This window comes from Oxyura jamaicensis, chromosome 2 (genome assembly GCF_011077185.1).
Source record: "Oxyura jamaicensis isolate SHBP4307 breed ruddy duck chromosome 2, BPBGC_Ojam_1.0, whole genome shotgun sequence".
Lineage (NCBI taxonomy): Eukaryota > Metazoa > Chordata > Aves > Anseriformes > Anatidae > Oxyura > Oxyura jamaicensis.
Genome location: NC_048894.1, coordinates 10,818,483 through 10,845,123, shown reverse-complemented (window position 1 = coordinate 10,845,123; position 26,641 = coordinate 10,818,483). Strand labels below are relative to the sequence as shown.

At 40.7% G+C, this 26,641-nt stretch overlaps 1 protein-coding gene across 5 annotated transcripts in view; it reads left to right on the top strand.

Annotated features, from left to right (window-relative positions):
• Positions 1-26,641, top strand: part of DIP2C (disco interacting protein 2 homolog C) — a 311,009-nt gene that overhangs the window by 138,630 nt on the left and 145,738 nt on the right. The window contains exon 1 of one of the 5 annotated variants that reach the window (XM_035316880.1): positions 23,789-23,931. The exons of the other annotated variants lie outside the window; for them this stretch is intronic. The gene's annotated coding sequence lies outside the window, so the exon portion shown is untranslated. Of the gene's footprint in view, positions 1-23,788; positions 23,932-26,641 lie in introns of those variants that run through there. 5 annotated transcript variants of the gene reach the window in all.

Genomic DNA, 26,641 nt, shown 5'->3' with positions numbered 1-26,641 from the left:
TACCCTCTTTCAATTTAAAGCCATTCCCCCTTGTCCTTTTCGCTCCAATGCCTGACACAGAGTCCCTCCCCAGCTCTCCTGCAGCCCCCTTTAGGCCCTGGCAGGCCGCTGTGAGGTCTCTCTGGGGCCTTCTCTTGTCCAGGCTGAACAACCCCAGCTCCCTCAGCCTGTCTGCATAGGAGACTTGCTTTCAAGCCTCATGAATGAGGGGCAGCCCTTTAATTCCACATACTTTCCCTTTTTTTTATATTAACCCTAATGCCTTTAAAAATAACATCTAATTTTTCAGTTTCTTAAAGAGTGTGTTTGCATGGGTTTTCTACTGTTGCGTAAGCCCAGTCTCTTCTGTGGTGCTGCCGTTGTCTGCCAGTTGTCTGCAGGAAGGAAAGGGAGAAAATGGTGCTGGGAGAGCACTGGGAAGTCAGTTTGAAGAGTCCATTCACCCAGGTGGTAATCTGGGTCCCTTCCTAACAGATTTCCTCTCAAAAACAAAATAAACCAGATATAACTATCTCAAGAAAGGTTTCTTTATGTTTGGAATGTATGAGGTGTAAGCAAACAAGTGGTAGCAGTACAGATAATGAGGGAAAGATCTGCATGGACTTGCTGCTTCTCATTGCTAAAGCTCCTGCAGCACTATGGGGCAGAGGCGTTTGAAGTGGGTGCTTCTGAACAGGCCAAGAAGGCCAAAAAGCGTGCAGGGGACTGATGAACGAGCAAGGAGCAGACTACGGGTTTTATAGACCCCTCTAATTAAGCATCTGTTCTGTAGATAGTTACAGATACTTCATTCAGGCTGTGGGACGTGGCACCTGATGCCCATTTTCTTTTTTCAGCTCTGATACGCCTCTGTTTTTTCTTTTCTAATAGAACACTTAATATAATAACTAACTTGTGATTGCTTATCATTCCTTTCTTTTTAAGTGGTCAAAAGATTTGGAGCACAAATGTCTTAGTGGTTAGTGGGACGATAACTGAAATGTTAAATTTTACAAGCTGCCTTTGGTAGTAGAAAGAATAAATTCAGTACTCCTGCTACTGTAAATATGACTTTAAATAATACATTCACTTGCCCTATGTACAGGCCTAGGGAGCCATAAACTGAATAATGCTATGCAAAACCCAAATATAAAAAACATGCACTCAAAAAGTGGTGTGAAGAGAGAGGTAGAAATTGGAAAGAAGAGATACATACACAGATACATTAGCGTTGTCCTGCTGTAATGAAGTATTGCCATATAGAATAAAGAAATATATTGCTACCACTTTCCCAAGAATTTTTCTTAACCAGTCTGATGACATATACGCAGCTGCCGACGTGATGAAATAAAGATAGGTATTGCTTTTATACTGCTACTCTGAGGAAAAGTTTTTTATGGCTTTGTGGGGAAGGGAGGGTAATAAGTTCTGAGCAACCATTTTAATAATTTTCAATACAGAAAGCTGTGGATAAATTTTAGCATTGCTACCTTAAAAATGCAGACTTCTGCTTTTGAATGTCATCCGTAAAGCAGTAGGGTGAAGAGAACAAAGAAGATCAAAGAGAAGGGAGAGAATTTATTTCCAAGTCTTCCATAAAAATAGTGAGGTTTTCAAATTTTATTTAACAATGACCTGAATCAAGCTTAACTAATTTGGATCCTGATCTTGAAAATAATTTCATGCATGCTTAAGCTCAATCATGTTTGTTATCAACTAATTACCTCTGTTTACAAACTATTAAGCAAGCACAGAATGTTTGCAAAATGAGCACAATAGAAAAACTGATAAAACCCCACAGATATGCTAATATGAAAAATCAGACAAATACACAAAGTATTAGTGTTTCCTACCTTTTAGCACTTGGAAGTTCAAGAAATATTAATTCCATGTCTTTTCAACCACTGCTGAATTTGATGAACCCCCCTCTGCAGCTGAAGGGATGGGTGAAGAGAAAGGAACAATTATAAGTCGATGAAAGAATGCTGAACTTTAATGATGGTTGCGATAAATTATGGAGACCGAGTAGATCTTTGGTTCAAGGCCAGAAGTGGTTTGTTTGGTTTGGCACAGGTATTACAGGTGCGTGGCTTATCACTGCCTCTTTGAATATACATGACACTGAGGTCGTCAAAATAGTTGAGGTACCCCCCACAAAGAGCAAGGAGCAGCAAGACAAGTAGCTGTTATAAAGAATTCATTGCATTTCGAAGAAGAAATCAAAACACTTGGATTTAAAATCAGTACAGAAATGAAATTTTCAGTTGTGACTTCTAAAATAATAGTTAAACACAAATAGAGTGTTAAAATCGCAAAGATAAAGTAAAGAAGGTTGAAAACAGTTCCAAAGACTGCAGTTCTCTTTCATGCATCTTTCTCTTGCAAATGGAGAACAGATTCCTTTGGAGCGGGACTGGCGGTGGCACAGAAATACAGTGTACTATATTTAAATACTGTAAAACAAAACAATGAGCGAAGAACAGAGGCACTGTGCATTTTGCCTTTGAATAATTGACCTGTGTGGATGTCATGCATGCTCAGCTGCAGATGCAAGTGCGTAATGGATGTCAAGGTCGCTGCTCCAATGGCACTGCTGGCACTGGGACACGACTTTGACAAACGCCCTTGTTTGTATGCTCTCTAAATTCTTTTACTGCAAGTTAATTTGTTTTCTATTGGTTTGCTTCATGGGTAAGAGCTGCACTGAAAAGACCTTTCAGCTGGAAGTCGGCTGGTGCTGCTGTAGGACGCCAGTGCCGGGGTCACGCATCAGCGCGTCGGTCGTGATAGCTCCCAAGGGCTTCTGAGCAGAGCCAGCCGAAGGGACGCGCGGCCTGGCAGGGAGGTTTGGAAATGAATCATTTCCATCGCATGTACGCTCTTGTGCACTGTTCTGCTCTGGAACTGAGTGAACATGACTTTAAACTCTCACATTTTTGCAGTTTTTGTAGGATTTGAGCGCAGAGTCCTGCAGTAGCACGGTTTGGATAAATCAGGTTCAGGCTGAGAAAGGCTTGCAAACCTGTGGCTAGCCTAGCCTGCGTTTAGAGCTCATAAGTGTGCAGGGAAATGATGTAAGAGAGATTTTGGACGTCGCTGATAAGACTTTGCATGACTTTAATCCTACTGAATTGTTGTCTGCTGTACAGGCAAGGTGGGCTAGAGCAGAGCTGGGGCCCAGTGCCCTGGTGGCGAGGTGGATCTTCGCGGACCTGCCTGTCAGGTCACTGCTCTCCCTGCCTCTGTTACCTGTACAGCGGGGAAAGCCATGGCAACATATCTAGGAGAAATAAAAGCAAATATGAGATAAGCAAATGCAATTTGTTTGGTATACGGATGAAGTGTTCCTGGTAGTCAAAAGCACAGGTAAAAGCCAGAGGGCAGAAAAGCCATTAGTGAACCCCTGTGACGATTCGTTGGTTCCCATCTCGGCTCCCAAAGAAGGTGGGACTTTTCCAACAGAGTTTAAATGTCCACATCATTCTCTTTCATCTCATTTTCCATTATACATTTCTGACAGCCTGGGATTTTTTCTGAGGAGACTTCTGGAGGTGAGGATGTTCTGATTTTCTTTGTCTCTCCTTGCCTGAGAAGCATAAGGCAGCACACAGCATCAGTCGCCTCTCACTGTCATACTTGCATCCTCTGTGCCCGTGCACTTACTTGTATCCCACAGCGGAGCCTTCTCAAGCTGCAGCAGAGAGGGACAGGCACCTGTCGAGTCCCACGAGTAACACCAGACCCTTGCAGGGGGGTTGGATTGATTTTGCTCCTTTTCCTGATGCCCTCAGCAAAGGCAGCTGACCCAGAGGCTTTGCGAGCTGACTGGGTTCCTATTGGGAAAGGTCGAGCTAACAACAGGCACACTGCGCCTCTGTCCCACGCGACATGGGGAGGAAAAAAAACGTGTGCTTGTTCGCGGGGAGCTGTCAGTTCTGCCATGATGAAGGCGGCATTGTTTCACAGAATCACAGAAGCTGTCATCTCTCTGGCCCGTGTTTTGAGGCTGCAGGGAGGTTGGCATCCCCGTCAGGCTGTTGGTATCTCCGAACGTCCATCTGGAGGGAGGGCCATCCTTCCTGGTTGCAGAAAGCTGCAAGCTACACCTCGCCTCTGCTAAAAAGGTCCATTGTGTTGCGAGCTGGCACATCACCTGGTTAAAATAAGCTTTCATTTTTCATAGGACTCCATTGTTACCCCATGGTGAAAGCTGCTGTGGGAAATTTCCATGACACGACCGTGAATTCCCACCCAGCCTTTGCTGGCGAGCTCTGTGCTGTGAAGGCGCTTGCTCCCCTTGGTGCTCGCTGCCCTGAGCAGCCGTGGTGCTCAGCTCCTCCCTGAGGAGCGGGCTTTTGCCCACCGATTTCTGTGGGTAGTGCTCGATTTCCTCCCCAGCACAATTCCGGGCTCATCTCTGTCTGCAGGAGGTGCTGACAGCAGTGCAGTTTTTCATGCTGTAAAATTGCATCGTGCATTCCCATATTAAAATTTTATTGCAGTGAACCACTTACAGGTTTAGTGACTATCTGAAATACTTCTGCACTCGTGTTCTATGCTTGATAGGGGGTTGTTTTTATTGCCATGCAGTAAGAGGACTAAAATTATGTCGGTAAAATAATGTTTCCAAGAGAACCCTGAAGCCATAAACGTCTGGTTTTGTGTCTTGCACACAACTGGGGGAGGTCAAGCAATTTCTGAAATGCAATTTAACTTTGCATTTCCAAAACCATTGACTCAAAAAAGTTTATTTTAAGCCTTTATTTTAATTGTGTATTTATCCAGAATCTTTCTATAACAACTCCCCAGCTTTTTGATTCAGAGATGCACAGTGTAAGGGCATCCCTGTGCATGGCTTCACCTTTTGTTTCTCAGTAAATCTTAGTCAGGAGGCTTTTTGGAACCACGTACCATTTGGTTTCTGGAGTGCAGGCTGTGGATCATGCTTCAGTGACTGATAAGTGCGTGCTTCAGTGACTGATAAGTGCGTGCTCTCCATTTTAAACGTGCTAGACAAATAGTTTGGTAATGGCTTATAGATTTTTTTTTTCCCTGCTCAAAAACTGTAATGCTCCTGACTATAATGTTCCTTTCTATTGCTATCTGCCATATTTTTTGTTAAAATCTTAACTCCAGTGCAGCCTGGAAAATCACTCATTTTCTTCACAAGAGAGCCCAGAGAGGGGCTTTCAGTTTGCTGTCTTTATTTTTCAGAATCCAACTCTCCTGAACTTGGCAGCAGCTTTAGTTTTCATTTTATTTTAGTTGCCCATTTTGCTTTAGTTTTTAAGTAAAATGTAGAAGAGGTTGGCAAGCCATATGAAACAAATGTATATATTTTACAAGCCCTATGTATATATTCCAAGCCCTATGGACTTTTTAGGTACATTACATGCAAGTTCTCTAATGCAGAAAATTTTCATTCTGATCCAACCCCATCTACCCTAAAAGTGGGGAGGAGACAGAAGTGATACAAAAAGTGCTGTAATGGCAGTGAAAGCAGCTTCGCTTCATTGCTAACTGCTCCTAGTGCTGGTATTTCCAGTGTCAGGTGGCTCTAGAAGGCATCTTTGCTTTCTAAACATTCACAGTCCAAATTATACAATACAATGCTGTCAGGGCGTGTGCAACTATTCCCCTTTTTTGAATAATTCTGCCCTTAAAAAGTCAAGCAACATTGATGTGGGCATTGCCACGGGCAGGACTCTTCACCGGTGCTTAATGCACAGGAGCAGTGTCCATTTGTGCGTGGATATGAATGCGTGTGTAATGCCAGAAAATTAAAAAGGAATGTCAGTGGATCGTATAAAACAGCAAGGGGGGGATTTCCTTTCCTTGACAGCTTTATTCAGTACTACACGAGCAGTCCCTTCTGCTCCCATTGCAGGGGTCTATACATGTACTCAGGAAAGTTACACCTTCCTCAGCGCTGCCTGCTCCCAAACCAATAAAAATACTTAGGAGGTTGTGAGATTTTCTAGTTTAAGCAGAAATTGTACATCAGAGAAAGGCTTTCCCAGCTCTCTCTTATTTTTGGAAGCAGCCAGGAGGTGCTGTCATGGGATGCTTCCTCTGAAGGAATCCTGTGTGAGAATTTCAGAAATAGCTTGCCCTTGCCTGGGATTTATCCTGAGCCGTCTTGTAGCTCAGCGGTGATGGAAAGGGGGGCTTCCAGAGCAGATACCCACTGCATTTAACCACTTTCTTTTCTTTGTGCTTTTCTCCCAACCTCCTGACCAGTTCTTTGAGTAGTTTTCCTCCCGGAGTGCTCAGCGCGTGTCCCATGGGCGGGCTTTCAGAGGCTCAGCAGCGGAGGCTCCGCAGACTTCCTCCGCAGACTTCAAAGGGCCTTTGAGGAGCCTGTTGAAATTTAAGCGCTTTGACGGTTTTCCAACAGCATGTTTTAGTAAAGCCTTGAAATGCTTTATAATTGACACAGCTGATTTTTTTTTTTTTCAATGGGAGGGAAGAAAGGCCTGGATGGAGCTGTGGGTTTTTGCTAGCATTATAAATAGGTAGCGGTATTAAAATCTGATCATGATAAAGCTTCCATTATTGTCCTGTCCGTCTATTTGTGCACTAAGCAGAGGTCATAAAAGCACTTGAAGCACTCATTACATTGAACCCTTTGAGTGTCCCCACAGCTCGGGCCACGCATGAAGGTTGCTGCCATCTCCTTTTCAGGCTGATCAAGTCTTTGCATCATCCTGCGTTTTATATATATATGCAAATCTCTAGAATGAACCCAATTATACATGAGTTGCACACTGAACATCCTTTGCGGGGTTACCTGTCATAGCAGCCACACGGATTTGGCTGAAGCTGTCATTTGCTTTACCAACTGACGGAGTCGCATGGGAAATGTTTTTTAATTGAAATCTCATTTCTCAGAATTAGTAGTACAGTTCAAAAGATCTCACGATTACCGTTGTGTGTGTCTCACCTTCAAAAGTCTTTGTTTCATGGATTAAATAAACTTCCTTCTGTTGACAATTACATAGGATTTTTTTTTTTTTTCTGGAATGTCTATTTTTAAATAGAAAACTCAAAATAAATAGAACGTACACAGCTTACTGTTCAGGTTTCTTATATATATTTTTAAAAAATGCACTAAATTATTTAGTCATGAGGTAAGATGAAACACAGAATGTCAGGGAAAAAAAATCTCATTACCTGCAGTGTCAACCAAGGAAGCTTTGAATTGCTTGTCTTTTAAATTAGTATCCTGCAGCTTCAAGAGTATGTTCGTATACAGAATAAACAGACCTGCTAGTTTAGATTGCAAGCACAATGATTTGATTAATATGCACTTTAATTTATATTCTCCTACGTTTGCCCCAAATACCCATGCTGGTGCTTTACATGCGTAAACACAAATCGTACAAATGTAGCAGGAATTTCTGTGCCCAGTTCATGTGATATCTTCTTAATGAACCAGTTCTGCCCAGAGTGGCGTACATAGCCGTGCTTCTTTGATAATTCTCATCCCTCCAAACTATCCACTTCTTGGGGGATGGAAGGTTTGAATTCAGTCATCTCTTTGTGAAGCACAGAAATTACTCTGTAATGGAGAAGCCCTGAAGAAAACAGACTGTTGTTTGTTCCTGCTCCTTAAACTGCATGCTGGTGGTTTGGCCTTGGTGTCCACGCAGCCACCTGACCCCGATCTTCTCACTATTGACCTGACAGGCACTGGTCAGGAGAGCTGAGGGAGGAGTGACCCAGGTGACAGCCTTCTCAGGTGCTCCAGATGGTACCCAAGATCCATGTCTCAGTGAATCAGCTGGCACCTGGCAGGGGCTCCAGGCTTCTTGATGGCTGTTCTTTGGTGGCTGTTTGATCTTTATCCATTTTAAGGAGAAGATTAGCTGGTGCGAACAGCAGCTTCTGCACTGTGCCCATAGCTGAAAATAGATTTAGTAGAGGAGAGAAGCCAGGCAATGGGAGAACTCCACCGCAAGAACTATCCTGCATCACTCTAACCCTTCTGCTAGTCAGTGGCCTGCCTCAGATCCATCCTCCATCGCTTATGGATGGCAAGTGGAAAAATACAGCACAAGTCAGGTATAATATGATTCTTCCCCTCAGATACCCTGCTGGTTTCTGAAAGTAAGAGACGTAAGTCATTTTATGTCTGGTCCAACATATGTCTGGACCTCCTTTTTTCTAGAAATGTGAATATCCCTTTTTGAAATTCATCTTGCTTTTGTCCAGCAGAGCATGCTGGAGCAATCAGTTCCATACAGGATTTATGTGCTTTGGAGAAAAAGACTTGTTTTTTTAATTATTTCTTATAAATCTTCTGCTTTATAGTTTCCTTGGGGTACCATTTCTTCTATTTTGTTAAATGGGAAACACTTGTATTACCATGTATCTGCTATTCATTTTATAGAAATCTATCACATCTCCTGGAGTCTTCATTTTATCAGGCTTTAGTGGAGTCTTCATTTTATCAAGCTTTAGGGAACTTGTCATCAATGACTTCCAGTTTACAGAAATGTTTCTGCAGGTCTGCTCACCCTCACTGCTGTTATCTCCCAGGCACATCTTCTCAGAGGTGAGGTGACTAGCACTAAGCACACTGACGGATGGAGCATACCTCTATTTTATATGATGTAGGTAGGAGGTTCCCATTCCCTCCTAATGATTCCTAACATCTTTTTGGTTTCTGGTTATTTCTTATTATATTTCACAGGTGTAGTCCCAATAATTCACACAATTCTCTCTTCCTGAATGGCAGTAGGTAGTTTATTGTATAAGAGAAATGAGTAGTGATGATTCTTCATGTTGTTTTAATGCTTTTTTGCCAGATTGTGGTGTTTGCTAGAGCTCAGTATTTAATGCTGTTGTCTGTGGAGGAGAGGTTTGAATGCAGCCTCTTGGGACTGATGCGTCGTTTCTTCGGAGAAGATACGAATCTCTGCTACTAATGGTATTACTATTCACCCCGTAGCTTTTCCCCAAGAAAGGCGTGGATTGGCAGCTAACTTTGCCAGGACCATGGAAGAGCATTATCAGATATTAATTAAAAAAAAACACCAACTTGTATGTTAGAAGGAAAACGCAGTGGGACACAAGCAATTGTCAGCCTCTATTCTTCAAAAAATATAAAACCTCAGTCCAGCCACATTCAACATAGGTTTTCTAGGGTGTTTTTTTTTTTTGGTAATGTGGAACAACCTGTTTGCATAGCCTGGTGACCTATCACGGCAAGAAAGAGGGAACATAGGATCCTTTTAATCATTATAAAGGAAGGAAAACATCATGTTCTTAGGGACCTTCTACAGTTTTTTAAAGGGTAGTTTAGCAGGATGGGTAGCATACTAGCTGGAGATCTGCATTCAGTTCTCTTCTCTACCATAGACTGCCTACATGTTTTTTGGCAAGTTATACTTCTTTTATTTCCTCATAAATAGATAAAGAGGAAATGATGCTCTGATGCTGTTGATACATCATTCACAACTTTAAATGGAAATATTTGAAATGAGATACTGCTGCAGTCTGCTATAGGAGAGCAATGAAAATGATCCTGTGCATTAGCCTCAGCCTGAAGGAGGCAAGGGCTACTGTGAATCAAGCAGCTCATATAAATGGTAGATGGATGTGGTGAGCCTACAGTTTCCAAGGCTTTTGCAATATGTGGGTGGTATGTGCTTTGAGAAACAATTTCATCAAAACTCCATCTCTTTGCCACTTAGCAGGACCTCCGTATTGTTAATGCATGCAAATACAGATAAGGGAAATACTTTTTGTATTGCTTTTATCAGGAAGGGAAAATCTCAAAGACCATTGCTTCTGCAAAGTTGTCCTTATGTATTATTGCTTTCTGAAATTAGTATTTATCTATAATTATTTATAGTATAGTCCTTTGCTTTAAATCATGATTTTAATATTTTTTTAAATTCATGTTAATTCTGAATTGTCCTGCTCTTTCTCTGGAGCAACTGAAAGAACATTTATATAAAATGGCGATTTACCATCACTTTACCTGTGCTTGGGTGCCAAAGAGGTAGGAGTTTAGGGATAAATCAACTTCCTTGTTTTTCTTCTTATGAGCAACAATCATGATGAGTAACGTGTCAGAGCCGTCTGCACCTGTGACCAAGATTTTTTTAATGTGGGTTTTTGAAGTGTGCGGAAATGTCTTTTTACTATCCAGTGTTTTGTTTACTTTAATAAGTCTCTTTTGCATCCATCTTGAGTGCTGAGTGTAACCTGGACAGAAGTCTTCTGTTGTCGACAAAGTCAGAAGTGTAAGTTAGAGCAGTTGCCTTGTGCCATGTTTTAAAATCTGAATATAAATCTTAGCATTTGCTCTGGAGCTCAGACTAGAATGAAGAAGTAGTTTAAAGGTTTAGAAAGAACAACATACAAAATGTACAGAGAGATTTACATAGGAAAACTCATTCACATCCGAAAATTAAATCACATTTTTTCAAGCACATTAATATTTATTTTTGTGAGAGCAAATCGTAGATGCAAGTTACGACAAAGCAAAACACAGAAAGCTGAGTTTTTAAAGGCTTTTTTGAGTCAGTACTGGGACTGTTGCTTGAAAAAAAAAAAAAGGAGACTACACTGAAACAAGAGAAAATGTAATAGTAAATTAGGTCAGTGTAAATGAGAACACAGCCAGCTTCCATGTTGTCCAATGTACCATTGTTACTAAAGCATTACAACCTCTTGAATTTTCATAAAGAGTATGTGTGCAGTTTGCTAAGGCTTACAGATCTGCAGTGTGTCTCCATTGCTGTCCTAAGCTCTCTACCCATGCAGCCCAATTTTCTCAGACAAAAGCAGATTTAAGGTGACGAGGGGAGCAGCAGCAGCACTCTGCCCTTACCATCTCCCAATGCCTGGAGTACAGTGGGAACACTGAAGGTTGTCAGCCTGCCGCTGACAGGCATAGGTTGAGGTTGAAAGGAAGAGCAGTTGTTTGTTTAAATGTCATTTGGGTTGCAAGATTAGATCTGTGGTTGCCTTTTACCCCGTCCTAGAACATAGTAATAGCGTTCTTTTTTTAAGTTTACTATATCTCTGTATTTTGGCTGTCCTTGATGTCCAACAACTGTAAAAGGAACTTCCAATTATTATTTTATTTCCATTTATTATTGTTAACTATTTATAATAATTTATTGATTTGTTATTATTTCCCTTATTATATTACTTTCCACAATTATCAGGTAGCCAAATGCAGCCCATAGCTTTGCCAGAGGCGGCAGCACAGGTTCTGCCAGATTCTGTTAATGCTGTGTCCATGGGGTAGCCCTGCCAGTGGTTACCCTGCTTACCTGAAGACCTTTCTGGGATTTACCATAGTTAGCAGATTTGCTGGAAACACCATGCAAACCTGGTGAACCCGTCCCTGAACCCGCAGCAGCGGGTGGCCATGTCTACCCCCGCCACCTGAGGAGGCAGGCCTGGTAGTGGGTGCTTGCTTTCCTGAGAGGCCAGATGAAGAGATCACACAAGGCAGAGCCAGGTGGCAGAGGTTTGGGTTCGTGGTGAAACCCCGCTTCTCAAAGCAGTGCCTGCCTTCAGATCTGTGTGTGGAAGTTAATATGTAATATATGTAGTATGTCCTGTGTAATCTGTAGTAGTAGAGGCACTGTGACTCAGCTCCAACACCAATAGTGCAAACTGAGGTAAAAGCAAGCAGTATAATTCTCTGTAAGACAAAGACAGAAGACGAATGAGAGGTCTGTAGAGTTGTGGGTGCACTCTGGCCTAGTCCAGAAGGAAGCTCATTGAGCTGGGCCTGACGGGGAAGAGCTCCTCCACTGACCAGGGACGTATCCCACACACTGTTCTGGAGGAGGCAGGGCTGTAGCGAGGCTTGTGACTGACCTGTGGTTGTACTGTGGTCAACAAAATCACTGAGCTGGATTTCGGGGTTGCATGTTTGTTTTTCACGTGTCTTAACTAAGGCCTGTGTTCCAGCCTGTAATCTCTACGTGTAGAGAGACTTTGGGTGTCACAGGGTAATGACTTGCCTTGGAAAAGGAAGGCTGTGTTGCTGTATCTCCTTTGAGTCATGCATAGTGGAGGTCCTTCTTATCTCACCTTGTTTTCAGCCTGTGTCTTTCTGATCAGCTGTGCCCTGCAGCAGAAGGAACTGAAATGAGCCTCATTACATACTCTGAGAGTGGAAAGTGTGCTCCTGTGCTCCATCTGGTATTCCCTCCATGTATAAGCAGAGTGGAACCATGGCCTTGGTGTACTTGGGAGGAACGTGGACATGATGTTCACCATGTTGAGGCCATGGCGAAGGTCATCCATCTGTCACATGGAAAAAAAAAAAAAAAAAAAAAGTTATTTCTCTCCAGTGACTTCATTGGTACAGTAAAAATGGATCCAATCACCTTTTTGATTAGGTGACCAAAAGACAAATCAGCTGAGCTGCTTTTTTTCCCCTGTAATTTCTTCATACATATGTATGCAAAGTGTAGGTTGTGGAATAAGCTATTATGCAGTGCCTGACTTTGCAAAAACTTGTGATTTTTAAAGGGGCTGTTTGACATACAGCTTGCAAAGGTTAAAGAGTAAAAATGTATACACAGCCTGATTTACAAAACTCATGGCAAATGTTTTTTCATAGTGGAGGTACAAATGTGTTGTTTGTTATTATGCATTATTTATATTACGGTGGTATTTAGAAGATGCAGAGAAAAGGGCTTTTCTGAGCTCTGTGTGACCTTCTACAGCTCTATCAGTGCACATGGAAATACAGTATAGAGCAGCACTGAAACAGGATAGTTCCTTGGTCTGAAGAAGTCAGATTCTTAATGTTGTAAATTACAATAATTTAACAAAAAGACATTTGAATGTTTGCTCCCAGGACGTGTTAATTTTACAGAGCTTCTGTTGGCAGGTGAGAAGTTAACCTAATCAAAACATTGTAGTTGACTTTTTTTTTTTTTTTTTTTATTTATGTTTAGAGTTGTATCCTTGCTGTTTATGCTCCTTCCCTTCATAAATTATTACCAGTGGTGGCCCAATGGTAGGTGAAGATACCTACAGGGGCACAGATACTGCAGGTGGCTGTGCCATTATTATTGCAAGTAGCATAACAGACTTGGATCGACAGTAAAATAGTATTTTTTCATGTTGCAGTATTGACAGTAGAATGTGCCACTGCCGAGAGCAATACTGTTGTAGATAATGACACTTGTAACATGGGAAATATAGTCCTGAATTTGCCTGAATTTTTCAGGGCGTCACCCAAACTCACCTGGACGTGCCTGGATTATACAAATAATCCAGACCTCGGCTGCAGCATTAGTGCCCTCAAGTATTTGGAGCCCTTTCAGCATTAATGTTAGTGATTTTGTAGCATAGTATTGTGCAAAAGGAGTCTCAGAAACCTTTACATAAGACACCAGTGCAAATGCAATAATAAATGAAGTATTTCTGAGATTTCAGGAGGTTATTCCTGCACTTCACTGAGATAGCTAATAAATTTACACTCTTTATACAACATTTTCAATTGATTTTTTTACAGCAACCCTGTATTTGTGCAGAATTCTTGTATAGGAGCAGCCATGTCTAAAGAAACCAGCAGATACTTAGTTTGCGGAGTCTTGGATACATTGCTTTTTTTGTTTGTTCGTTTTAAATGAAACTTCTCTGATATTTTTTCATCCAGCTTCTTAAATAAGCAATAAATTGATAGGCACTGGGGAGAAGACTCACTGTTTTTCCGTGTTGCTCCTACATTGCTCACTGAGTTTGTTTCTGTATTATATGCAGGAGGCTCAGGCACTGCATTTTGGGGGAATATGAGAAAATGAAACGGTGTGCTTATCAGATTTTAAATCATGGAATACTGAGATGTTTAGAATACCTATACATTCAGCCCTACATTAACCAATTTTTTGTTGTTGTTATTGTTGAGAAATTGGAGGGAAAGGGTTAGTTAGAGCATGATGTATGCAATATTATTTTTGTTGATGAAAGATTTGGAACTGAATCCTAACAAAAAACATGGGAGAAGAGAATTCTTTCTTCTGTCAGCTAAAGTCATCTTTGTAACTTTGAGGAAGCAAAAACATGTCATTGTCTTCACAAGCTCTTCAACCCTCTTACTCTTTCTTCTGTTTATACTTTTCATAAAAGATAGGCTTAGACTGAAATGGGTGTTCAAGCCACCCTGCTCCAATACAGAGTGCTTTGGGATTGCAGAATGTTTGAAAAGGTCCAAAGACGTTGTGCCACTCTAAAGAAAATGTGGTTTTCCATCAGAGTTCTTGAAATTCAGAACTAGGCTGCCAAAGAAAACAGAGGGGGTAGTATAAAGAAGGAAAAAAGAAAAAAGAAAAAAAAAAGAAAGAAAAAAAAAATCCTAATGGTGATATAATGATTGATCCTGCTAAAATCACAAGCAGCCATATATATAATACAGAATTAAATAATATAATTATTATAAATATACATCGAAGTTTTGTATTTATGCTGGTGTGTGAAGCACTCAAAACATGTTCTATGTGAAATCTGTGTGTCAGGATGAATAATTGTATTTTTCTTTTCTTTTAAACTTATGGGCTTGGATCACCTGAGTTTTAACCTTAGTATAAAATCAGATCTGTCAGGTTTTCTCAGCTATTATTAATCTCTGCTTTCTGGAGTTTTTAATATGCTGTGAAAACTTACTCTAGGAAAAAGGTTTGTATTTAGGGTTTTTTTTAGATGGAAGCAGGCAGGTGAGAAGAGAGACCTGAACACGAGTGCTGATAGTTTGGTGAAGTGAGTGGCTCGGTGCAGGTCCAGCTGGTGGGAGATGTTGGGGATGGGGAGCACTGGAGGAGCCCGGGCTGGGACCATCATGCTGAGCACAAGTGTATGCACCACCTCACCCTCACCTCTGGAGCACCAGGGTATCACTTTGATAACAGGGTGAGAGCTGTGAATGGCATGGAAAAAATCTTTATCTAGAGAGTGTTGAAAGTTTGGAATTAATTACCTTGTAGGGAGCCAAATGAGGAGGAATTGACAAAAGTGTGTCAAATGATGAATGCTACAGAGAAGGTATGTCATGAACTTTTCATGGCAGAGGGTAGGGGGATATTTAATTAACTTAAAAGTTGGCAAATCCACAGAGTGTAATTACATCGTGGAATTAATTCTTCACAGAAAGCTGTTGAGGCCAAGACTTCAGCCGAGACTTTGGCAAGATTCAAAATGGGATTCCAGTTTAGTTTGGGCAGCAAAAGGCACTCTGAACCGTAGCACTTACTGCTGAAAAGTTTTTGTAATCTGCTCCTGGGCTTAGCTGAGCCTCCAACAGCTTTTGATCAAGTGACGCTATGAGGGCAGATTATTTACATTTCCCACTTCAAACTTTTTACCTTACTCTGTCCTCTAACAAGCACCCTAAGTGCTGAAAGAAGTGAAAGAACATTGGACAGGATCCGGTGTGACAGTTACTGTGTTTCTTACATTCTTCTCCAGTCCTGCAAACAGTCATAAAAATTAATAACTACCTCTTCAGCTGTCCAAAGTGTGACATTATTGGAGAAGTGGTAAAAGCCATTATTTCTGTTCTGGAATGCACAAAGATGCTGCATCTTCCAGTCTGACATGTAAAGATCTTCAGATGCCTTTCACTACGTGAATTATATAAATAGTATGGGAATCACCTCTTGGTTACTGAGTGAAAGCATCTGATTCTCGTTGTTCTGTCCGTGTTTAAATTATAAAAATGAAGGTTGTAGTGAGAACTGCAAAGTTCAGACAGGGAATCAGGCTTTGTGGTACTAGCATGATAAGAACCCATAAATTCACCATCTCGCAAGTAAAATATACAGTAGTTCTGACATCAAATGAAAACTGGGAGGCGTTTCTATGGGGGCCAGCCAGTGAAATATCCCAGGCTCTGTGTTGCAGTGGAGCAGCTACGAGGTTTGATGTGAGCCTCAGCCATAGAAGGCTTTAGAGGAATAGCAATGAAGATGCTAGGATGAGCAATATCTGGGATTGCAGATGATTAATAAGGGTACATTAAAATAGATGATAAGCCTTATGAGTACTAAAGAGCAAAGGGGTGATTAAAGACCTTTGCTATGCAGTTGCAGAGTCATCAGTTCTGAGTGTGGTCCCTGAGGCCACCCTTGGCTTGAAGCTGGTGGTTTGCAAAGAAGAAAAGAATGAAAATCCCTGAAAATGTGATTCAGACGCAGACTTAGAGCAATCAGAGCCCACTGGGAAGGAGAGCTGAGGAAAGGATAAATCAAGGATGAATAAGGACGATGCAGAACTGGAAAAAAAAAAAAAAAAAAAAAAAAAGGCAGGGTGATTTGTGCATATTACTTCAGGATTATTGAGTTATTTGTAAATGTTACCTTGGCACCAGCTGATGCATGGTGGGGACTTATGGTGAGAAAAGGTCTGTGGATGCGTGGATCTGGCTGTGTAGGTCAGCTAGCAAAAGCACTGCTTCAGCCAGTACTTCAACTTTGTCGAGTTTAAGCTGGACAATTGTCCACTCCTGCTGGGAGCTGCCAAACAGGTGCTTGAAGGCACAGTTGCGGGACTGAGAATCTTTAATTTCCATGTAAAGGTTTGGAAGCTGATAACAGATGTGGGCATGCCGGTCACGTGCATTTCTGTCCATAACAATCTACATGTACATGCTAGCTGAATTATGCCAGGTCTGTGTTTTGGGCATATCCTGTGAATCTTACCTTGATTCTGGTGTTCATGATTTCTAAAGCATGCCCACCTTCCTGCACTCTGCTAGTCCACTTCCCAGCTGGGACCTCACAGCAAAGTATGAATGGCATCTGTTGTTGCTTTTCCACGGGTTAAGTAGTCCTTATGGGCACTTGTAAAGTATAAAGCGGTGTTAACTATAAAAATAAATGGGCTGATCGCTTCTGTGACGGACATTACTGGTATTCCTTTGATCGTCAGGCTGGCATGTTTGCCGTTCTACCTGCTGATTCATAACATTAGGTAAGCCACAATAGGAATATGTGCAAAACAGTGAATTAAGAAAGATTTGTAGTAATAATTAGCAACCTGTCAGCTCATGACAACTGAAAAGCAGAGCAGAGCAGTATCTGTTTTGATATATTGATCTAAACATCTCTTCACAGTCTTTCTCAAAAACTTCCACTTCAAACCACTAGCTTTTTGGCTTGCTGTGAAAGCCAAAATCAAGTGCTGAACTTCACCAATGTGGGAAATTACATTTGCTAACATCTGCCTGTTACAAAGGCATTGCTAGTTTTGGCTTCTAGTAAAAGTTTGCTTACTTTTATTTAAATTATAGCTATGATTTAATTCCAGCTTCCTTTTGAAAAGATCTGTATTTGCATGAGAGAATGTAACAAGTATGTAAAAGTAGCGGTTTCTTTTTTTTTTTTTTTTTGTAAAATTTATTTTTGAAATCTGAGGTCATAGGCTGCAGAAATCACAGACTAACTCATTAACATATGAAATTAATAATGAACTCAGAATTCATGAAGAAAAGACAATGTTTCCACATCCAGGTTACCACAGCTAATTTCTTTATCTTGATCAAGAGTAGTTGTAAATTGGAAATTTATAAAAAATAAATTATCTCTAAAAAGAAGGATAAGAGTACGCCAACCTGATTTCCAAACTGTATAGAAGTGTGTGCATCAAACCTAGCAGAAACTTGCAGATCTCCAAATGCTTCCCAGTCACTAGAGGGTAATGCCTGCAATGAGAACAGCTGCTGCGTGCTGACAGCAGTACGAGCTGTCACATCAGGTCTATCAAAATGTTACAGACCTTTAGGAGCCTTCGGAGGTGCTACAGCAGGCAAAAAAATTGAATTGTCAAATATTGTGAAAGCTGCAGAGAACAGGCGCATTGATTGTGTCTTGAGGTAATTGGAGGTGTGCGACTGTTTTTCCTTTTGAGTTGTTTTGCAGGCTTAAGAGAGTAGGATCTGAGTCAGCCTTTTGGTAATAGAAGTCCTCGAGTCAACGGATGCATATTTTCAGTACTTCATAAACACTTTGCCCACATACCAGGAGAACAGTGAGCTGATTTTAGGCTTTTCTGTTCCTTTAGTAACACACTTGGAAGTGAGTTGAGTAACCAGATGATGTGTGCTTAATTCATCTTGCTGTTTGAGGTCCTTTTGGAACACAGTGGGAAAATGGCATAAATACATTTAGGTTATTTCTTGTAAAAGTGGAATTTTATTACTTGGGTTCAATTCATGCAACAGCTTTCAAGTGTAACTTTTTACACAGAAAATATGAAGTGATCTGGGTACCTTACTAACACGTATTGCGGTTCCAGTATTGCAGATGTCTTTAACAAGCTCTTCATTTTAACATATCTGGCTGCTGTATCAAATAAACTGTCAAAAAATGTATTTTAAAATTTCAGCCTAAATTGCATTTGTAGGTTGCAAAACAAGGATTAATTGTTTTGATTTCTTAAGACCAGAGACAAATAGTTTACATTACCAGGACAGGTAAATTCTAATATTTATAATTGGAGATAGATCTATTCTATTATAATTCATTCTACATATATCTCCCTTAGGCCCAGAGACGGGTCAAGATCTGAAATAAAAATCTCTGTTTTCTTTGAACTGCAGATTATTTTCAGTGAATATTTAGTTTCCTCGTGTTCAAATACCTCTGTGGAGTGCCTGTACACCAGTGCACGGAGCATGGGGAAGGAACAGGAAGAATCAGAGGTCTGTGTGCAGTCACAGGGCTTTGATCGCATTGCAATTACAGAGACATGGTGGGATAGCTCACATGGCTGGGATGTTGTCATGAATAGCTACATGCTTTTTAGGAAAGACAGGCCCGAAGGATGAAGTGTTGGAGTTGCCCTTTGTGTGAGGACACCTGGAATGTCTGGAGCTCTGCCTCAGGGTGGGCGATGAGTGGGTTGAGAGCTTACGGGTAAGGTTTAAAGGGCAGACTCACAAGGGTGACACTGTTTTGGGTGCTTGCCACAGGCCACCTGATCAGAAGGAAGTAGATGAGGCCTTTTACAGACAGCTGGAAGTAGCCTCACAGCCACAGGCCCTGGTTCTCCTGGGGGGCTTCAGCCACCCTGTAATCTGCTGGAGGATTAACACAGCAAGGCACGAACAATCCAGGCAGTTCCTGGAAAGCAGGGATGGAAACTTTCAGTTGGAAAGGAGCCAGTGAGGAGAGGTGTCCTGCTGGACCTTGTTCTGACAAAGAAAGAAGGACTGACTGGAGATGTGAAGGCTGGGGGCAGCCTTGACTACAGTGACCATGAGATTGTGGGGTTTGGTGTCCTGTGAGGAGGAAGCAGGGCAATTAGTAAGATGGCTACTCTGGACTTCAGGAGTGCGAACTTTGGTATCTTCAGGGACCTTATTTGAAGAATCTCATGGGAGTGGGCCCTAAAAGGATGTCCAAGGGAGCTGGTTAATATTCAAGGATCATTCCCTCTGGGCTCAAGAACGGTGTATCCCCCTGGGCAAGAAATTGAGCAAAGGGGACAGGAGACCTGCGTGGGTGAACAAGAAGCTCCTGACAAAACATAAACATAAGCAGGGGGTGTACAGGAGGTGGAAGCAGGGACAGGCCACTTGGAATGAATGGGACATTGTCAGAGCATGCAGAAATGTGACAATGAAGGCCTAGGCCCATTTGGAATTACATTTGGCTGGGGATGTTGAGGATAACAAGAAGAGCTTCTTCAAATAACAAAAGGAAAACTAAGGAAAATGGGGACCCGCTACTGAAGGGGTCAGGGACCCTGGCAAAAGACAATGAAGAGAAGACAGAGATACTGAATGCCTTCTTTGCGACAGTCTTCACTGCCAAGGCCAGCCCCCAGGAGGTCGGATCTCCAGAGGTCCCTTCCAACTTCAACCATTCTGTGATCTCAGATTAGTAGGAAAAAAAAATCCAGGAGGTATACATTTATGGAAGCCTTTAACTTTTAGAAACAGTTTGGTGAATAATGTTTTTTAATTAGGGTAGCAAAAGATATTTTTGATATGGTCATCAGCAGACTTCATCACCACCTATTGAATGAACAGAACATACCGCTATTTTTAAACTTTTGGCAAGTCACAAAGAACTCATGATTATAAAAAATAATCTTATTTTACCTGATTATTTTAATATAATAGTCAAACAATTGAAGTAGAACTATAGTTGGGGTTTGCAGTTTCAAAAGATCGTCATCTGGCTTGTAGAAGTGCCTTGAAATTTCTGTAAATTAGAAGTGCGAAACCTACTGCACTCAAATCAATGGGAAGGTTAGTCAGATAATTCTTACAGACCTGTCTGAATGAATTATAACCCCCCCTCCAAAAAAAAATAAAATAAAATAAAATAAAAGGTAAAGAAGGTGCTATAACAGGCTGGAAGAAAAAGTAGGAGTCCAGTGGAAGGGTGATTTCCAGATGGAGCTAAATTATTTTATGAGAGGGTTTGACATGCTCTCCTGCAATACAGGGGACTGGACTTGGTGTCCCAGAAGTTTCCCTGTGCCTGTCTGACACCTTTTAAGACCTTCTGAAGGATCAAGTTAGAAAAATGGGAGGTCAGCATTTCCTCAAGTGAGAACGAACAAAGAATAATGAATAATAAATGAATAACAATCATCCCTCCACGATGCTTCTTCAGTGAAGGTGTTACTTTGATGTTACCCTATGTATTCCTCCTGCAGCCTCTGTGTTTTGCCTCCCCTGCCAGCAGTCTGTCACTGACCGGCACTGGGACAGAAGTAATAATTCAGGTGATATGCCGGTGTCTAATGATGTGCTAAAGTGAAATTCTGAGGAACAAAATTATAAACTAATTTCCCGGAAAAGTGAGCATAAATATGCATGGGCTGCATTTCTGCAGTTCAGAAATTTCTGAGTGTGCCATTTTCTTTGTCTAGCAGTAATATCCAAATTACTTCTCAACTTCATGAGAGGTAGAAGAGTAACACAATTTTGTAACTGTTTTGGGTTCTTCGGACTGTGGGATGTGGGTCTAGAAAACATTGATTATATCTAGAACATGCACCTGAATGTTCTTGTACCATCAAAGTTGTAAGTGCTCTGCTGCTTAGTGAAACCCATGCTCCCAAGTAAAATAACATCAGGGTCCTTCACAGACATCTTAGCAAGAACATAAGCCAAGAAGAAATACTTTAGAAAGAAGTGTGGTTTGGGGAAATTTAGATGACTTGCTCTATACTTTGGACTATCTCCAGCCTGTCTCACAAAATAGCACTGAAGCAAATGCCTTTATTTATTATTCTACATGTTAAAGCACATAAAACTAAACTTGCTTCCTCCTCCAGAGGAGATTTTAACCAACATCTCACCCTTTAAGTAAATCCTTAGATAACTGTGTCTCAGAGGGCACTCTGAGAAGGGGACTTAAATCTCTAAATAAGGCAGTTTTGTTTTGTCTAGAATAGTTAAAAATCTGCTGAGACCAAAAGAGAAGATGTAAGCGACTGTTTAATGTTGTTACTAGAGTGCTCTCCACTCAGAGCAAGGCTGCTGACTTTGATCTCTGCTGTTCTTGCATAGCAGGATGTTGGATTGAGCATCTGAGGAGGTCTCTCAGGTTTTTTTATTCTTTGAAAATTAATGTGTTTCTGTACTTCACATTTTTATTTTTTTTTTTTGGAAAGAAATCAAAGTTGGTCTACTCTTGCTCAGAAACTTGAAAAAAAAATGATTTACTGTTGACTGGCAAAACAACATAACGGTTAGAACTGAGGTAAAATGGGTGTGGATTAGATTATTAGGTGAGTTGCTAGCTGGACCTTGTAGATCTAGGGAGGTTTTCTAGAACACCATATAACACAGTTCATATTATTACACTTGGGCTTTTGGAGCTTTTCAAAAGAAAAAAGAAGTGAATATTGAAATGGAAAACATTTGTTTTTGCTTTATAAATGATAGTTTCTTTTAATTCTTCAAAATCACATTGTGTCATAAAACAAAACACAGTGTGCTGAAATAGTAGACCAGACTATTGAGTTTGATGATCTCCCCAGTGATGCGTTTTTCAAGCTGTTATGGTCACTCATTATGGTAATTCAAGTCCCTGCTTACAACTGCTTACAACTCTTACAATTTTCTTCCACAACCATTAGCGGTCTTCTAATAGTTAGAAGAGGAATTTTTCCTATTTCAGTTTCCCAGTGGTAGTTAAGAAATCTGTGCATTTCTGCATTTGTGTCCAGCTGTCAAAGTACGCGGAAATTTGTATTTGCATGAAGGGTTTTTTTGCCCAGAAGAGGTTCTATAATTACAAAAACTGTGGGAAGAGATTTGGACATTTTGGCATACTAATACAATAGTACAACTGCTGTAAATACCTATTTTTAAATCAACATAATGACTTTAACCCTCAGTAGGATAAAGTAAAATGATTTTGGTTAGTGCTGAAACACCTCTGTTATTCATTAGCATAACTAATCTCAAGTGCAAAAGCTATATGGTGAACCCAAATCAGAAAGAAGAAAGTTGTAATATATCAGGTTACATATATATATATATATATTCCTCCAGCATATTCAGAAGAGCTGTGCAGACATACTTTGTTGCATTAAAATAGTGGAAGCAAATTTGTGGGTGACAGGTTTAGAAATCTGTTGTTTTTTAAAAGATTTGCATTCTCTTCCAGAGATAAATCCATTTGGACTTTTTGGTTAAGTTTAAGAATGGTCAAAGTAGTGAAAAAATAAATAGTTTAAAATAGAAGGTCATAAGCAGGAGGGTTATTTTCATAGGCTGCTTCCTAGAGATGTAGCAAAAAAAAAAAAAAAAAAAAAAAAAATTATTAATAAATTACAACATTTTACTTCGATATTGCAGGTTTTCCCTTTTGGAAAGCCTGGCTGTATTCATCTGAACAGAGGAGGAAGTATACTTGCAGACTGGTTCAGATAATGCATTTTCTGTTTTTTTTTTTTTTTTTTTTTTTTTTTTTTTTTTTTTTTTCATATAGCTATTATGCGTTCCTCCTTTAGTATTCCTCCTTCTCCTCCTCCTCCTGTGTATTTTTTTTTCCCAAGACATTTTCAGGGCTGGGAAAGAATCAGGACAGAGATTTGTGAGGCACGCAGCACAGTGCTGCACACTCGTTATGGAAATGGCTGATTCTCTCTGAACTGTAAATTCTAAATAATGATAAGTGGAATGACTGCTGTAATTATCTTTCTTCAGGGAACATTTCTAACTTGAAATATAAAGCCTGTCTATTAAATAACATTTATCAGGAATGTTTCCTTAGGCGTACTTTTCTGAATTGTATTTTATTTTCATCTTCAGCGAGATCTGACTCTGCAAGGTTTGTGTTAGAGACAGGGAGAATAACTAGAACAGGCAAATGCCTCATAGGCAACAGGAAAGTGAGTGGAGAGATGAAAGATGAGCTTCCAGCAGCTGCAAAAAGGATATACACTTCAAGGGTGCCCTATAAGCCTTATAAAGCAATAAAGGAAGGAAAACAACATTATGAAGGGTCCCAACAGCCATAAAATTCCAAAAATGGCAAGGATTGCTTTCATTATATAAAGTGTTCGTTAAAGCTTTAAATAATGAAATAAACTCTGACACTGAGAATGGAAACCTTCACTGTTAGACCGGTCTCTGTTTACTTTACAATAATCCAGGCCATAAAAGTCGCGCTGCACAAATATGCCATTCTTGGGGAGCTCGGCGGAGGCTGGGGACCACACACTTGTGGCCTCTGAAGAGACGGGGTCTCCAGCGAGGCCTCCAGGTCGCTGGCGGCACGCCATGCCGCTGGCAATCTCTGCTTGCGGCCGGGTTGTCAGAAGAGCAGAGGGTTGGATGAAAAAAATCCAACGGGGTTGTTTTCGTTGGACTGAATTGGGTTTTTAGGGGTTCTTTTTTGGAGCTTTTTTTTTCTTGTTGGTGGCAGTGGTGGTTTTTTCTTTCTTTTGAAGTCCAGGCGTATTTTGGGTATTGGAAAAATGTGCTGAAGACTTTGAGACCAGAAAGTAAGTGGGGAAGGTGATTAAGGGATCTTTGGGGATTCAGGGTGGACATACTAAAAAAAAATTGTTCTATGTACAATGATTTACTGCTGTCTTGCTCGTTTAATAATGTAGAATTCAAATTAAAACTAAGACTGGATAGATTATATGGCAGATATTTAATTTGTATATCCACAGAATGGGAAGAAAGTATTTATTTTGAACAGGAATACCTTTGAAATTGAAAAGACCTTGTTTCTGTGTTATTTTAGCAGTGCTAATATAGTTTATTTTGTCTGTTAATAGAGTAATCTGTTTAAACATCTTTTCCTGAATTAGAAGCCACTTCAGAAAACATAAGCTATAAAGTACGTGAGACACCCTTCCTTATCTGTCATTGAAATTCAGCCATTTTCTGCTTTGCTTGCAACATACAGGAACAAAATGTATCCTTGGGGAAAGAGAGAATTCAGCTATATGTGGGTGAAATTATCACTGAAACCTTTAAGCTACAGTGTATTCCCATTAAAGGCCTTTGAGCAGGAGTGTAATTTATGGTACTGCTTGCAATGAAAACATGCAAATGCCGTTAATTTACCTGACCAGTGCCATAGATTGATGTTTTTTTCCCCATAATTCTGATTGTTTTTTTAAGCTGTGAGTGAGGTTGAGCGTCTTTTTAAAAAGATATGGGAGAAGAAAACAGCTTCTGACGTGCGTGTTTTTGTGTTCATGTACAAGTTGCATGAAATAGATTTGTGCAGTTTTTATATCTATACTTCCACCATCCAAAATGAAATCCTTTGTCTCTGGGCATATTTTTGGGAGACCAGACAGGGAGACTGTCTGCATCATGAGTGGGAGAAGTAAATGAGTCACAGTTCTCTTTATGAGGAGCTTTGTTTCATTCAAATCCCTCTTGCCAAGATGCTGACACTGAACTTGAGTCATCAGCAATAAACAAGTCTTACAGAAAATTGAATCTTTAGAGGGCAGAAAATCATAGGCTCAGGAAAGGCACTCACCAACGACCTGTTTCAGTCGGTGTATTTGAGAGGCATTATTGATTGCGTTATTTCCTGTGGCAGATTTTTCATAAGTGCCTGAAAGTAATTCAAAGTCCCAGCCTGAAATTTCATTTCAAAACATGCATGTGTAGTGAAAACCGTCGGCATCAGTCAGGCTTTGAGATCACTGAACGTTAAATTGAGTGTTCACTGCACTAAACAAGGTGATTGCGGTTCCTGTTTTTACCATTTGCTTTTCACCTGTGCTGTGTCCAAAAGGACTGAGAATGTTAATAAGTACTGGCAACTTTCTGAAAAAAGGAAAGATTAGGCGATTTTATTTATTTATTTATTTGGATAATGCAATTATCTTTTGCTTGAATAAATTTACTTCATATATCCTAGTAACAGTCCATCAAGATTGGACATGTTTGTGTTCAGGAAGTGACAATAGATCAACTATAAACATTTCAATTGAAAAGGAAACTTTCATAGTATATCTAATAGTATATATCTATACTATTTACTTTAGGCAGTCCTCTTTCTTGAAGGTATTGTAGCATGTTCTTTGTCGATGTTGAGAGTGTTTCTAGCTGTTGTCAGCTTTTAACATTTAAAAACTTTGAAGAAGGGTGTTTATATAGAGATATTTTTCTCACGGAAGTATTTTCATGTTTAATAACCCTCCCCCAGCAAATATTAAAAGTCAACATTTGCTGATTACCTCAAACGAACGTTTTTATTATTTTCATTTTAAGCTGTAATTCCATGATCAGTCTATAGTCTAGGACATGCCGTGTAAACATAGGCAGCTGTCTTACTGAGGAGCCAGGAAGGGGGACAGGATAATGGGAATGACTTCAATATTTATGTGTGCATCTTACTCCTCAGAATGCCTTGTGCAGTGTGGAATATCCTCTGTGGCTCCCTGCTGCCTGAAGCTCCTTCCTCGCTGGTGATGATGGTGTGCGGTCCTTACCGTCCTCTGACCCGCCTCCACCAGCTGTGCCTGGTCATCTTTGTAAAGGGCAGAAATCTAACACTGTTGAAGGAAAGAGTAAATATCGTAAATTTTCCAAGAAAATGGAGGGTATCATGCAAACAGTAACCATTGTGGGGAGCATAGTTGAGTGAACTTACAATAGAGCACAGCTTTGCTAAATATAGCTACAAAATACTTGCTATCGGTGAGTGCCCGTGTAGGAGAGCTTTGCCATCTGCAATTTGTGCTGGGGCACAAACAACAAATAAAGAGGTGGGAATAGGATTATGGAGTGACAAAGCCTTGGTCCTGTATTCAGCTCGATGAGGCAATCTTCTTCCTTGGCAGGCTGGGTGGCCTTCCATTTGTGCTGCCCCTTGCATTTCAAAACTGGTGTTTTTCCCATTGTTCCTGAAAAGACTCTGCAAGATTTGAAATAACAAATGAACTTGTTCTGTGGCAGGAGGGTCGGCGTGCTACATGCCTGTTGTTCAGTAGTCCCTGACACGGTTTGAAATATGGATGGGAAAAAAAAAAAAAAAAGGGTAAAAATGTACTACCCAGTTAGTGGTGAGGAGCTCAGGCCTGCCCCAGCAGCTTCCTCCCAGGCTTGTGCTCCTCTCTGGCTCCTGCCCCAGGGTCTGTGCCCTTCCTATGGCAGAAACCTGTCAAATCACCAGTGCAGGTGAGGAGGAGGAGAGCAGCATGTCCTGAGGAAGAACCCGGAGAGTGCTGATGTGAACAG